Source organism: Oreochromis niloticus, linkage group LG20 (assembly GCF_001858045.2).
Source record: "Oreochromis niloticus isolate F11D_XX linkage group LG20, O_niloticus_UMD_NMBU, whole genome shotgun sequence".
NCBI lineage: Eukaryota > Metazoa > Chordata > Actinopteri > Cichliformes > Cichlidae > Oreochromis > Oreochromis niloticus.
Genome location: NC_031984.2, coordinates 18,809,511 through 18,825,379, shown reverse-complemented (window position 1 = coordinate 18,825,379; position 15,869 = coordinate 18,809,511). Strand labels below are relative to the sequence as shown.

The window sequence follows — 15,869 nt, the reverse complement described above, 5'->3', positions numbered from 1 at the left end:
CAGTTCATACAAAAACAATGTCAGTAGATTACAAAAAATCAGAATCAGAATTAGTAAGGAAAATCTTTGAAAAAAAAAAGGCAGTCTTTTCTTGGAAACCAACCCTGATGATTAATAGAAAACCAATTTAAAAAACTGCCATGACTCAGTACATCTCATGGATAACTGCTATGTTATTTTGAAACTTGGGAACCTGTCTTCATTAGCATTCATGCCACTAAATCACACTGAGCCAAAATGGACTGAATTAACGTAATTTAAATTGAGACACGCGTGGAGCAGAAACAGGAGAGACAGACACACCTTTCAACACTCAGACCCTGGAATAATGGCACATACCTCACCGCCTGATTAAGTCCCTCTTCGGTTCCTCTCATTTGAGTGACTAATAATAGTCCACGCTGTTCCATGAATCATGGTTATTAAGCAGTGTGAGAGAAAATGTTTTCCCCTAAATCTCATAGCTGCTTATTTTTCAAAGTCTCATTGACAGGAGAAAGTTAGGAGACACAGGCACGCTGCACTCAGTCACAACACTTACAAAACAGGATCTTCATGACTCGCTTTTATTACACAGAGAAGCAAATGAAGCGCTTGTGTTTGTGCTGCTCAGCCAACATTTGAAAACAGAAGGGCAGAGTGAGACAAAGCCAGATTAGAATAGATGAGTGTAAGACAAGAAAAGAAGCCAAGAAGCACCGAGTCATGGGGAGACAGACAGAGAGACGGAGGAACGGTTAGTAGGTGGGGGACCTTGAAAAGCTTTTGTTCTCTGAACACGGAGCGTTAGCGAGGCAGCACTTGGCAGTTGGTTCAAAGCAACAAACTCTAAATCAATCTTTTACAGCTTGTCCAAACAGACTCAAAGAGACACACACACACACGGACACAACAAAAGGACTAGAAGAGTCTTCAAACAAGGAGAGAATACCAGCTGTGAAAAAAACACAAAAACAAGGATTCCTCCTCCGATACACGTATGGTATACCTGAAATAGAAGAGTCTGGCTGGATACTAAGAAGTGTTTGTGTGTGACCGTGTTTATGAAAGTGTGTGTGTCCAATGTTGTGTTTCTTTAATGAGCTCGGTTTACACACTTCGTTAATTGGCTGGCACAGCGCTGTCCACGATCTACGTGCCACGCACACATTCCCAAACACACACACACATCTCCATTTCACTGTGCTTATTTATTCATGTATTAGTTAGTTTGTTCCACTAGGTTCACTTGCAGGCTGCTGTAGTAATTTCCACTATATTCTCTGCATTGATTTGTACTGTTGACTGCAACGCTCTGCGCCGTGTATCAGTAACTCCCTGGAAGCACCGTTTCCTTGCAAATACGCCTTTGCAAAATAAAGAAATGGGTGCAAATTGTATTCTCAGTCAAATTTATCTATCCATTTATCCAGTTACCTCTTTCTCCCTAACGTGTATTATTTCCCATAACAAAGAGACAGGTGAGAGTGGAAGAAGTGCGAGCATTCTAATTAAAGTATCTAGCGGGGGAAGCGAGCCAAGCTTTCTTTCAGCACATCTCTCATCACGCTGGCTGTAAAAATAGCATCAACCCCACAATCCCAGGCTATGTTCTGTGTGCTTGCAGCTCAGGGCTTGTTTCTGGTGAGCAATAAGAGGTACAGTGGAGAGATTTTGCTGTTGCTGCACAACAAATACAGAGCAGCCAACTCAGTAAGCACAGGCATTCTCTTCTAGCTGGATGTGATCGTCCATTCACGCAAGACTGTGTATGTGTGTGAGAGAGCCGTGCTAAACATGATTACAGATGGGAATGGTGTACATATATTTGTGTGTACTGTATGTGCGTGTGTGTGTTTGTGTGTGGATGTGTAGGCATGCAGGACAGGAGGTCTGCAGGGAGAGATAAATGCTCAAATCTGTCTTCTCCTTCTCACTCACACCCTTCTGCTCAGACCTCTAAAAGCTTACCCCTAGGCTTACCCCGCACACACACACAAGCACACACCCACACGTGTGAACACACACACACACACACACACAGGAGCCTCATATCAACCCTATCCCCAACTCCCATTTCAGTCTTCACAGTTATTCCAAATCCAAAGCAGAGACACACATGGAGACAAAAGAGAAAGAGAAGGATGGACAGCCAGTGCCACAGCACAGCTCTCTGTCAGGATTTATTAATAAGGTGCAGGACGCAAGTTTGCACATACAGAGCCCTCGCAGTATAGGTAACATATGCTCACTTGAACTCACAAGCAGATTCTGAAAGAGAGCAAGTCGGAGAGGAGTTGTTCAATTTTTAAACAGGATGCTTTAAAGCGGAAACGGAATTAGGATGACACTTGAAGACGTTGAATTCCCATTTAAAGGAAAGGTCCAAAAGCCATGCCTTCTGCAGATTATTCATACTGCATGAATCGCCAAGACAACACGCAAAAAGCTTCCATCCATCCAATGTCGTTCTTCCCTTCCAAGAATGTTTTTTTCCACAGCTGCTCCCCCTTAGCACTGACTGCCCTCCCGTGAACAACCACGTCCTCGTCAGGTGGATTTTTCCTCCAGCTTGCCTCGCTGCATTAGCTCTCTTTTCCAAACACCTTAGGGGGTAAGAAGGACCACGCTGCGTCAAAGAGATTCTTAAGATGTCTCCACATGGGGAAGTCGTAACTGTGAAAAAAATATCTGTTCTTTAAGCAGCTCAGCACTACTGCTGCCATCATCTTGTGGGTGACCATGCAGCTTGGAGGGAAAACACATTTAATCTGATAAAACATCGCAATCAAATGAATGGTTAGCAGTGACCACTTCAAACATCTTTGGGTTCTGCTATTTGTTCCCAGAAGCACGTCATCCCTTGCACCACCATGGAGAGCTCCCTCAGTGGCTGCCACTGCAGTGTTCAGCACCATAGACAGCTCCACAGTGGAAAAATAATAATAACTTTTTTATACAGCATAAAAAAAAATAAAAGAATAACACAGTTATAAAGTTCTCCACAGCTTGGATAAGACCACAATTTAAAGGTAAGCACACAAATCCAAATATGCAAACACACAGTCAATCATATGGTCTTACAGCAAGGTCTGAGGGCCTGTAGGGGCCTCATTACTGCAGCCAGGTGTGTGCAGGTTGTGCACACACCTGGCTCGCTAAAGAGACTTTAATCAAGAATACCATCACATCAGTACACAACTAATGCCTTCAGTACACAACATGGATGGTTACATGATCACATGATGTTTCCTTTTAAGGGTACATCAAGAAAAACAGGTTGCATTCTGCCAGTGATGGTTAAAGTACACAAACATTATTGCTAAATTGGAGCAATTTAACTAATGAACACTTAATTCTTATACTCACAATAATAATAGCACAATCAAACTCATGGGCCAACTATTGATAGAATTTGCTAATAACTGGTGAAAGTGCATCTACACAAGACCTGTACTATTTAGTGCATTGTATTTGATTTAGATTACAAATGATTCAAATCATGAGGAAGAAGTATCAGGAAGGACTGTGTACAATCATATAATCTTTATATTCTTATATCTGCCAGATGTTTCTAAACTACTGCTCATCGTATTTAATGCAAGACATCTGGCTTTTGTTTTATGTGTTTCTTAACTACCCAAACTTCATCAAAAATTAAAAAATCGAACCCAATCATCCTTGCACCGCTATTTTACATCTAACAATGTCATATATAATAATAGAAGCAAAACATGAAACATTGTACTTTTACTTTAGATTCATATAGCACAGTTTGCTCACTACATATGTACTTCTTCATATTAAACCGAGAACCTGCTGCGTGAGCTACCATCTAAATTTCACACAGCATGACAGACATGCTCAGTCGGTCATATCAAAAGCTGTGTGTGCAATAAGAGTAGACAAGATGTAGAAAACATATTGGCAAAAATAATTGACAACGTAATTCTTTGTCACCGAAAGCCCTAAAGCCATCAGCATCCCAAATTAAGCTCCTCTTTGTGCCCTTCGCTGCCACAGCTGCAGCCCTGGAGAGGACACAAGGCCAGCTCAGCCTCATCACATAAAGGCAAGCGGAATGCTAATAAAGTTGGATTCAATCAAATTGAAAGCAGCCTTTTGGTAATTCATGGCTTTAAAATTAGAATTCTTGTTCTGCATTCAGAGCCTCTCTCAGTCTCTCCCACACAGCCTGAGTCTTATCCTGGCTCGACCTGAAAGAATGTTGTGTTATACACTGACAGACGCATGTGTGAAGCATTATTTGATTTTAATCGTACAAAAACACTTCAAAATAATGGCACTTTAAAATATGTTAAAAGGCTTATGAGCAGAAAAGCTTTATTATGTAACTTCACCTTGATATTACATTTGAAAATAGATATCATCTTTTTGCTTCTACTGTTGCTGCTACCATTCTCTGTTGCTTGTTCACTATTGACATTGACACTTATCTTGGTCTCCTCAGCCTCTGGCAGCATCAGTAAATCCAACTATGCAACAAGTTTCTTCAACAAACAACTGTGGCTGCTGGCAGAAATATAAAGGGCATCAGCATCGCCCACCCCCCAAACCCGCAAACCACGACTTGATGTTTTAGATGAAAAAAACAGCGAATCTAAAGTTCAGATCACTCTCGTATTGTTTCATCAATAACAAAGCATTATATTTATAAAGTGCCTCCGATTAAGCTTTCTCAAGCACCATGTGTATATATGCACTCGCTCGCTACTGTAGTTGTCCTCCTGCGTGTGCCCTCAGAGGGCTCTAGCTAATGGCAGTGTCATAATATTAGTCATATTAGGAGGGGATTAGTAAGAGAAACCGTCTTAAGGATGTGATCCCTGGGAGGGGGTGCCAGATACTGCTTGTATTACTGTCAGCCCGTCTCACACACATATTGGGAGCCTAGCAGCCGTGCCTGCTTTTCTCAATAGGATCTGTGGAGAAACATGACACACTGAAGCGCACCACCTACCGTAGCTCATTCCCCTCTTCCACAGAGTTTTTTTTTTTTCTTTATCTCATCTATTGAAGTGCTGGTGTGAAATGTGTCTGGTAGAAAAACAGAAATGCTGCAGCAGTGTAGGAAGGCTGAAGCGTGCAAATTAGAATAAGCAGACCTCTGCTTTCAAGCTTCTTAACAAAGCGTTCCCTCTTACCGCGCAGACTGTGGCGTTTGTGGTTGAAGCCAAAAGTGGCAGATTCATCGGAGACCGGAATCTATGATTTTCAGAAAATAGTGCATCTGAAAATACAGTAGTGCAGTCATCACCATTGTTGCCTCATAGCAACAAGATCCTAGGTTTGACTCTGTAGGCTGATGGAAGGAGGCACTTAGCAGGCCGGTCATGGTAGTTATGGCCGCATCAATGGGACATGTAGTAACATTTCAAGGGAAGTGCACATCAGGTTACAATATAGGTTGTGATATAGAAAACAACTAGTTTATGATGCAGGATTTCAGAAGCATAAATCCCTAGGTAGACCATTCAGGTAGGGCTAGATGCCGGTGTGTATTACATAGCAGGCTGAGGAGTGTTTGCTTGAGGTTTCTGGCAGTGGTTGCAAATAGATATGTGGTGCTGCCCCGAAACCTCCGTGCAAATGCTTTCTGGTAGGTTAGCACAGTTGCCAGTAGTTTGCGTGGAAGATGCCAGCTTGTCTGCAAACATTCTCAAACCACTCGCCAAGTTGCCAGTTTCCATGCAAACTAGCAATCTGCTATCTCCAAAAGTTGAATCTGTTCATCTGGACGTAGCGTTTTGTGGGAGAAACGTTTCGTCACTCATCCAAGTGACTTCTTCAGTCTCAGCTGACTGCAGGTTTCCCCAAACCTTATAACCAGTACATTTGCATAATGACTGAAACCAGCCCACTAGCAATCTGCTAGCAACCAAAGCAATCGCTATAAGGTTTTTAGTGCAGCAATATATATAACCAGTTCCACCCGGTGACTAATAGTCGCTAAGTCGCTACCTGGTCGGGGAACACACATTTTTGCCAATAGGTGGCTGACCAGTCTCTAGGTCTGTGTGACTGAGTCCTAACTCAGGTCTAATATTTGTGTTAATGATAAAACAAAAACTCATTACAGTATTACGTTATTCAGATTTATGGCAGCCTACATAGTACTAACCTATCCATTGCCACTTTACCCATTAGTAGCTCCACAGGTCCCAGCAGAAGGAGTTGCTTTTAGCAGAATGGCCAGTATGCTACACTGTAGGCTGCAGGCTTTAACTTTGTATTGCACAAAATATCCCTATATCTATATATCAATATACCACTTTTTCTTGTGTTATATCGACCAATATATCGACAATGTTTGTTAAAACACGCAGACACTCTTTTGGCTTTTAAGCATTAAGCAGAATAAGAAGCTAAAGATGGCGGTGGAAATGTGCGTACATTTAAGCTTACGTTAATATTAAAGTCTATATTCAAACTTTTTTCAACTTTAAGTTGTTGCTTTTTTATTACTAGCGAATTCTTCTGCTTTATAAGCAACGCGACAGAGCTGAACTGTCAAATGAAGTGTTGTTGTTTAGTTACAGCCCTCTAAATGCTACTGTGCCCTACAGTAACAAATATACTAAGACTAAACCCACAGTGTGTAAAAACAAGTCCTCAAAGGTAACAGAAATTATTTAAATGTGCACGCTCATCCATATCTGATTCTTTATTATAACCTTTATTGGTGAGCCACACACACACACACACCCATACTCGTATAGTGCACAAATACCCACAAAACTGCACTAATTACTGCTGTGTGTGTGCTCCAGCTCAAACATAGCAGTCTACAGTATATAAAGCTTCATTCTGAATTCATAATTGCATAATTAGATATAATTGCATGTGCTGTGGGCTTGCCTGACAACCTAATGAGGCAGCTGTAAAATAGCTAGTGGTTCCACTTATAAGAACATAATCAAAGACTACAAGATAAAAGGGCATACACAGATAAACAAGGACAGACAGTAGGACAAGCCCAGAGCTACACCCAGACAAAAAAAAGAAAAAAAAGTTGAAATTATTAAAACAAGAAGAAAAAGTGAGTGAGGGAGTTTTCAACCCTCATTATAATCTATCAACAGCGGCTCAGTTTATCAGTGACTCTAAGTGTCTCTGTGGTTTCCATTTCTCAGCCTCGGGGACGTGATTTTCCACCTACCTTACTCCTCATCATCGCCGTAAGACTGACCAAGACAAGACTCTCACAAACATACCTCTAGAGAGCAGGGACAGCAGACCCACACACACTCAGACACACACAAACAGTCACACAAGGTAAGGCCTAATTTGCTGGCCTAATGACCGCAGTGATTGCTGTCTAGTTGTTGATGAAGAAAGCTGCCAGAGGGCTGCATGTGTGGTGTAGTTCAGACTTCTGGCTAACAGCTCCTCTTTGCCATCAGCCGTAATGAGTCAGCTCTGACACCGCCAAAGCTAGAGTGTCTGTGTCGGTTCGTTTATAATGGCTGCTGAAAGTAATACCACCTCCCAGCCCACACACTGGCTGAGAGTTCTGTCACTGCAAACTCATTAGCAGAAGCTATAGTGGCGCCAAAATCAACAAATCAAACGGCTTCCTTAATAAGATGCAACATGTCACAGCAAGTTGGCTACCACAAATAGTAACAATGGTTCACCTGCACCCTTTGGATTTGCCTACAATGGTGCAAGAGCATCCACTATATTTCCCTATGTTTCAATGAATCACAATTATCTGTTAATGAGCCTTGAAATTTTAGGAAAAGCATGTTTTTACTTAGTAAGACATGATTCAGAACTTTTATATGTACAAACACAAAATCAGGAGCGCTCCGTGTTTTTCGTCTTTGGTACACGTTCTTGAGACAAGCCAGTTTCTTTCTCCCAGCATGTAGGGAAGTTTCTGCTTTAACAGGTGGAGAGCACAACCTGTCTTCTTTTGTGCTGCATTCTGACTCACTGAATCTGTATGTCATCACTGTTTTCTATGGTTTTCAGTCATCTGTGGAGATACCAGACTAATATGTAGCTGCGTTTCAGAGCCCAATTAGAAATGATCACATTTTCCACTAAAGAAAGACTGGTGAGGTCAAAAAGGGTGGCTAGGACTAAAGATGACTCACAAGTGCAGTATGCAATATTTTCTTCCTTTAGAAATTCCTTAAATTTTAGCCACATAAGACTCTGTCTATCATACAGTTTTTAAACCTATGAAATGCAGTCAGGCTTTCAAACGGCATCAAGGCAAAACTTGGATTTGCACCAGCAATGTGTTGTTGGAAACCCTTTGTGGCGTTCACTATAATATCTTTATATTGCATTGCATAACCAGCTCTGACTTGACTTTTTCGTATTTTCACATGTAAATTCAGGACATTTAAAACCCAAAGCGTTTTGTGATGCATCAAGGCTTTAACACAAAATCTTGATTGAACGGAGCTCCCCTCGCTGGTCACTGGGAGCATCGACATTATTTCCCATTTAAAGGCTCATTATTTTTCAAAAGCAACAGAAACATTAGTTAAATAATGGTTTGGATATTGCCCTTGTAATATGAGTAATCTGAGTTTGATACTTGCTTCGAATACTTCCTGACTGTCAGAGCATTATAAATATCAGTGCATTCACTTACTGGTGTACTGCATCTGTTGATGGCATTGCCTTGTGTTGGGAAAAAAAAGAAACATTTGAGAGGCTGACAGAAAGACAGCAGAGTCTGGTCAAGAGAGATGGCTATTAACAGTGTAAATGAAGGGAAACGTGTAATGACAGGACCCAAGAGCCACTGATGAGGGTGATGGATGGCTTTCAGCTCAAATACATGGCAGTTCATCACTCACCTCAGACATGCACACGTACTTATAGTGTATTTTCACACAGAATCACACACTTGCTTTTCTCCCTTATTAACCTTCTGCTCATCCACTTATGCTGTTTTGCAAAAGCCATTCAGCTTTGTATTGATGGCCCTGCAATCACGTAAGCAGCCTTGGAAAAGCTCTCATGTACACACACAAACACACAGGAACGCTCTGATCTCATACCCCGATCATTGCCACAATATTCCTTCGTCATCGCCGTGCTGTCTGATTGTCTCTATCTGTTGCTTGTTATTTTCAGTGAATTCATCAGTCTGCTAGCGCACGAAATGTAAGAAATGATGAGAAATGCCCTTCACTGAAAAGCCGAGTTCAACACGTTGTCTTAAAATTGATGATTTTGTTTGACCAAGAGTTGAGAGATTTTTTTTTAAACAGATTCAGATGAAAAATAAGAATAGGCAGAAGTTGGATATTTTGACAAATTGTCCTAAAAGTGCTTTGGTTTCAAATCCTAGAGGCCCTGAGTTTACAGTAATCCACATAAAAGAGCACATTTGAAAAGCTGGAAGCTGACATTTTCATTCAGCGTTTCATATAGTTTTATTTTTTTTAAAGTAATCATAATACAGCAGAAACATTTTTGATTTTCAGAACATCGAAAAAATTTAAATTTTTGTCCAACAACTGGGCCAAAATGTAGACACAGTCAATAAACAGTGACAGTAAATACAAACAGAAATATGTTGTAAATTATATATTATAAAATATGCTGGCACTGATACAGATTTTTTTTTTTTCCTAATGATTGACTATCAAAAAGATTAATAATGATTTTTTTTCCTCTTGTGTATACTGAATCCGCCCTCTGCATTAACCTGAATTAGACACACACAGCCGGAGAAAGACGCGCCTCATGCTTTCCCCCCATGAAGCCCGCCCCCTTCCCCCTGCTCTTCACCCTTTCCTTGCTCTGTAGTCGAAGGAAGCAGTGTGGGGCCGAGAGGTGGTGGGTAAACAGTGGTTCTGCAAAGTGCTTTTTCCCAGCCTGTGTATACCTGGGTAATAGAGGCAGTAATGGAGTTTGTTCAGGCTAAGGTAATCCTGGAGCTGTGAGCTCAGCATCTGGTGCTGTTTCTCTCTGACGCTGTTTTGTTCCACAGCAGGTACTGATGTTGTTGTAGCTGTCACTGTAACTGTCCCACACAAGCCATTTGGGAGTAAAGCAATGTGTGTCTGCATTTCTGTGAATGTGTGTTTTCTCTTGAAAAAAAAAAAGTGTGCTTATCAAAAGTGGATGTGTGTGTACAGTATATCCGTGTGCATTCTGACACACACACCCCCCCCAAAAAAAAGAAAGAAAAAAATGCATAGAGATAAAGTGAGGTTACGGATGTGTACGTCTGGATGTGTGCTGAAAAATACGTGTGTGTGTCTGTGTGTAGCAAGAGAGCGGGAAAAGAATCTAAAAAATATATGTGTTTGGATGTTATAGCTCACCTTTGGGAGGTGGGATAAGAACGGGGCTGACGGCTAGGAATGAATTTACGAGGCTCGATCTCCCAGAAACAATTTCTTTATGTGGGTTACACACATTTAGAGTGGCTACTCGTCCCCCCCCCGGGCCTCAGCTCACCACACACAGCTACTGGAGATGGCCAATGAAATACAGAACACTCTTTTATAGGACACATGCTTTTTATTTATTTTTATTTATCCCCTGTAGCTTTCTTTTTTCCTCTCCTTCTCTCGCTCTGTCTAGGTCTCTGTCTTACTCCTTCCTGTTTCTCAATCTTGTTCACCCCCCCATCTCTCCTATTCTTTTCTCATCACACGCAGCTACAGGAGGTGCAAATGAAAACGAGATCACCTTTTATAGGCCGCATAGTGTATTTTTTGTTTCCTCTGGTTGATCTCTTTGTCTTTATTAGAACTATCTCTCTTTTCCAATCTCTCTCTCTCTCTCTCTCCGGATAACAGCTCTGACATTATTCCCATGGCCCAGAGGATTTATTGGTAGAAGAGATGGATAAAGAAAGCAAGTCAGAAAACTACAGGAAAGGGTAGAGCGTGTGTTAAAGGTGCAGAGGGAGACATAAAATTGTGGGATGTAGAAACATGAAAGCTTGGTGAATTTTCAAGCATCTGTATGTATCTGCTTTTGGTCATGAGGCTGCAGGAAGTTGGGGTGAAAATGGTCCAATCTGACCAAGTCCTGCAGTCTGCAGTCACCTCAGGCACGTCTGTGAAAGGAGTCTGCTAGAGTACTGTGTTCATGTCTGATACCATCAATCACATTCTAAAATGAAGCTAACAATATTCAGTTATGAATTTATAAAATACTAAAAAAGGGGTAAAATTAGGACACAGATTGGTTTTTTGGCTTTTTGTAAAGTAGTGCATTATTCCCTACATTAATCTTCATACTGAGCCATTCATTTTTCCTAAAGCACATATACACTGGGGTTCTGCTGTGGTGTAGGAGTTAAGATGGCAACCATGACCTTTGTTGCATCTCTGGCCCACTAATTAAGACATAAAATGCAAAACACGCAAACATACACATTTTTATATTTGCATATGCATACACAAACAAGCGAGGTCAGTCTAAATAGTGTGACTGTGAAAACGGATTTGTTTTCCCAACCAATGAATAATCAAGTGCACGGAGACTAAACTTAATATAACCTTGAACCCAGAACCAAACCATTTAACTCACCAGGAACAATATTCTCAGGGCAAACATCTGTTACTTTGTAACGTCATCGGAAGAGACTCTCTCTCTCTCACTCTCTCTCTCTCTCTTTGCCTCACATTAAATGGGATATAATGTGATTCATCCAAGATGGAAATTCATATTAAGTAATTTGAGCATGCTCTGCAGCCTGTAGCAGGATGTAGGCTGTAGTAACTAAATGCTTCCTAAATGACTAAGCAAAACATATCTGCACTTACATTGTTTTGTTTTGGTTTTTTTCTGTGCAAAGACTGTAACGGAAAGTTGCACATAGCCCCTGTGGCAGAGGTGGGCAATTCCTTTTTCCAAGAGGCTGGATGCCAAACTGGGACAGTTATGAAGTGACGCACCAATAAGCTTATGAAGAGTTAAAATTATTATTGAGCAGAACTGAGTTTAGTTTATTGGTGGGTCCCTCCACAATCGCTTCAGTTTTTCGTGTGACCCCTTGGGAAAATTAATTGTCCACATCTGCTCTGTAGCATCAGCCATTTGTTTGTATGCTTACATGATCTAAATAAAACACTGGAGAGTTAGATTAGCAGCTTTTAGTATTTCATTAGAAAGGTCCATCTATAGATTACATATTTACATCAGACAGACACCTAAACTGAAGCACAGACTCTTTTTACTCCGGGTTGGTGTTCCATGATGCATCAACACCAGAAAATTGGTCAAGAGGTCCAGTCCAGTGACTCGAATTATCTAAAATGAGACCCGCCAGGCAGCCAGTGGCTACAGATGCCTTTGTCAGCATCTACCTGCCAGTCAGAGCTCCCATACATCTAAGTTTAAGCCTTGATTGAGTGGAAACCAAAATCATGCTCTAAAATCAAAAGTCTGTAGGGATGGGCTTACATTTGTAGCTAGTCTCATGTGCCATTTTTGGGACTTATGTAGCCATGAAGGTACTTGGTTATAGTTATTCTATTTTAGATTCATAAATCCAAACAAAAAATGCATTCCTTGAAGTAATAACCAGAACAAAAATCCCACCTCTTTTAACTTCAGTCTCCTCTGTCCTCATTTTTCTTTAGTTTTCCTCATTTCTATCTTTCATTTAACTCCGGTTAGTAAAGTGAGTAGAAGTCCAGAATATTTTGTGACTAAACTTTTCATGTTAACATCGTTCTCTAGTGGGGTCACTTAGAAATGTCCTTGCTTTTGAAAGAATAACACATTTGTTTTTGATTAAAACTGATTATGATTTTGCAAATAACAAGCAAATAATGATGATTAATGACATATTTTTTCTAAATGATTTATTTTTAATGCGTGTAGGCGTGCAGAGGCCCCTTTTCAGCAACCATCACACCTGTGATGGTTGCATCGCGTTATCTAATACAAGACCAACTAATCAATAGGAAAAAAAAGCCTTTTTTTTCCAAATATGTAAGCATCGCTGAATTGCTGATTTCAAAGAAGCAATAAATCTGACTGAGTGTCTGGAGCATTAGCCTTTGTGGGTTTAATTAGCCTCAAAAAGAGACTGCATATGTTGTGTACTACTCCCTTCACCGAAGAGCACTCACTGAGATCCGAGTGTACACAGCTGAGCCAGAGAACAAGTACATCAAAGTCTCTAGTTTGAGAAAAAGGCATCTCACCATTTCTCAACTGGGAGCTCCATTAACCCACAAAACACTGGGTCTTATAGGCAACGGTGAAGAGGCAACTTCGCAATGACAGGCTTGAAGGTACAAAGCCAAGTCTGCCAAATCTGCCAGTGGTCAATAAAATGGAAAGCATACTATATATGCAGATAGCATTTGCGGCCACATTAAGGCCCATCCTTGACCACAAATTATAGTGTATTCTTGTATCGCTCCATAAACCCCAACAATCCAACCAATCTCCCTTGTCGCTCTTGCTCACCATCACCTTAGTGCAATCTTTCTCCTCCTACCATCAAGTCTTACTGGCAGTTCTCTTCCGTCTTACTTTCTAACTCCCTCAGTTCACCTCTGTGGCTCGCCTCCCCTGTGTTCTTCACAGAGGCTTGTGAAAACGGAAGCAGAGGAAGAGACAGCGACAGATGGAGCAGTAACATGTCGAAAATATTCACAGTCAGGATGGCCATCTTTGTTTAAATTAAACAAGCCTGTGTGCACACAACACTTTATAACCAGGTCTAGGTCATGAAGAAGCTTGAAACCGGCACTACCTTCTTCTTTTTAACAGTGAAGGAAAGAAAAGCAGAACCTGGAACACCTAACTCACAGCCTCTCCTCTGTTAGACTGATGATCTATGCTGCCATCGTCAATGTAAAGTTTTCATATTCACACATCAGGTGCACAGAAGACACCCACCCCTGCACAGCCTCTCAATTTTTAACATGCAAAAGCAGTAGCCTGCATTTCAGCCATATTAAGCCTAGAAACACTCCATACTGAGTGCAACTGTTTGAAACCAGAAGATATGTAATAGAGCATAATGGGGTATAAAGGATAAGGAAAGCATAAAGGTTCCTTATCAGCTCTTTTTCTTTAAGAATGCCGCCTCTTACTTTAATTTATCAATTATTTGACACATGTGGATCCAGCTAATAGGATCAATCACAAAAAAAATAATCATCGTGAAGTGACAACCACCACACGGCAGGTCTGCCTAAAATAGCGCACAGAATCCGTCAATGCCCACATACGCACAGCTATACCTGAGCGCCCTTGTGCGTGCGTGCGCATACGTGTGTGTGTGTGTGTGTGAGAGAGAGAGAGAGAGAGAGACAGAGAGAGAGAGAGGTTCTATAGGCTGTGCAATATCTGAAACAACCGCAATCATTTGTCTTTGCTGCAAAATCACAACCGCGTGAATAAAACTGACACTAAAGCAGACCAGGCTGATGGGTGACACCACTAGAAATCATTTTCACAACTCTAATGCCTTCCTAAAATCCAATCCCTTTCTATTTCCTTACAAATGGAGCGGATGAAGTGTAATCCATTTCGTGCGTAAATGGTTTTCTAAGACGGGTTAACCAGTAGACTGTGACACGGCTGTATCCGTGCATGTCAGGTGGGTTAGTAATTGACTTTTTTTTTTTTTTTTTTTTTTATCACGATCACTTCTCCTGCTGTTAACTAAAGGCGCGTTAAAACCGTGACAGACACCGAGCAGCTCCGCCCAGGTGTAAAGGCTACCCTGTGACCCATACCTGTTGGTGCGGTGTGGTCTTGTTCTGTTAGCCCAGCAGGTGAACCTCTCTCCTCATAGCCGCTCCGCTATCCGAGACAGAGAAGAGACTCGCATCCCCACTCCACTAGCGGAAAACAGCTCCTCTGTGACACCGGCCGCTCAGTTCGACTAGAGCGGAAAAGTTATACCATACCATCCACCTTCGAAGCCGAGTAGCAGACACACACAAAAAAGGAGCCGGTTGCAGACGTGACCTTCTGGGGTGGTGCTCCTGCTACTACTCCTGTGCAAGGAAAGGTCTCCTGAAAGTTCCGCTCCTGTCCTCCGCTTTTGCACAGAAACTTAGTTATTAAGCCATGTCACGAAGGAAGAAACAGCCAGTTTGGAAAGCTGGCTTCTGTTTTGCAGCAGCAATCTCCTTCTTTTTCTCCTCTTTAAATGATGTAGTGTGAAAGCAGCCCAGTGGCGGGACAGAGATGCGTTGCGGTCGGGGAGTCACGCAGACTGTTACTGCGCTCCTGCTTGTCCGCCAGGAAGATGGAGAGGATTGCCTTTAGAGTGTAAAACTCTGAAGTGGAGCAGCGCCCCCTAGCGGTTTAGTTGGGGAAGAACTGCTCACCGATGTGCGGGCAATAAATGTAAATGATACTGTACAGTAATGTGAAGAAGGGCCATATGGGCTGCGCCAAGACATGTTGGATATATGATATTAGTGGTTTATTGCCTGGTAGTGAAACCGAAAGAAGCATCAGCCAGCATATTGACACAGAATACATGCACACAATGCACACGTGCAGTCAGACAACAACAGAAGTATCAGCAAAAATGTTTGTGTCACTTCATGAAGGACAAAACAATATTATTGTCTCAGTGTGTGTGTGTGTGTGTCTATGTTTCTGTCTGTATCTGTGTGTGCGCACGCGCCCCTCTCTCAGCGGTGAGAGGTTCAAATTAAATTGAACTCACTTTAGCTGAGCTACGGGCATTTCCCAGTAGACTACACCAAAAGGAGCGAAGGGGTGATCGACACCATACCGTCCAAATTGACCGGCCTCTCTGCCTGAGCGAGTGTATGTCCGTGTGCGTCTTTATGTGTGTTCCGTTGCCCGAAATGACCTGAACTGCCCAAAGAAGTTTACTCACAACAAATGACTTTGTCCAGACTCAGTCACTCTGACCAGTGCAGTTCATTTGAGGA

General features: G+C 41.7%; 1 protein-coding gene across 1 annotated transcript in view; it reads right to left on the bottom strand.

Moving 5' to 3' along the window:
- Nucleotides 1-15,206, bottom strand: part of LOC100711576 (protein FAM19A2) — a 96,687-nt gene extending 81,481 nt beyond the window's left edge. The window contains exon 1 of the mRNA XM_005478030.4: nucleotides 14,691-15,206. The gene's annotated coding sequence lies outside the window, so the exon portion shown is untranslated. The remainder of the gene's footprint in view (nucleotides 1-14,690) is intronic.
- Between the last annotated feature and the right edge of the window lie 663 nt (nucleotides 15,207-15,869).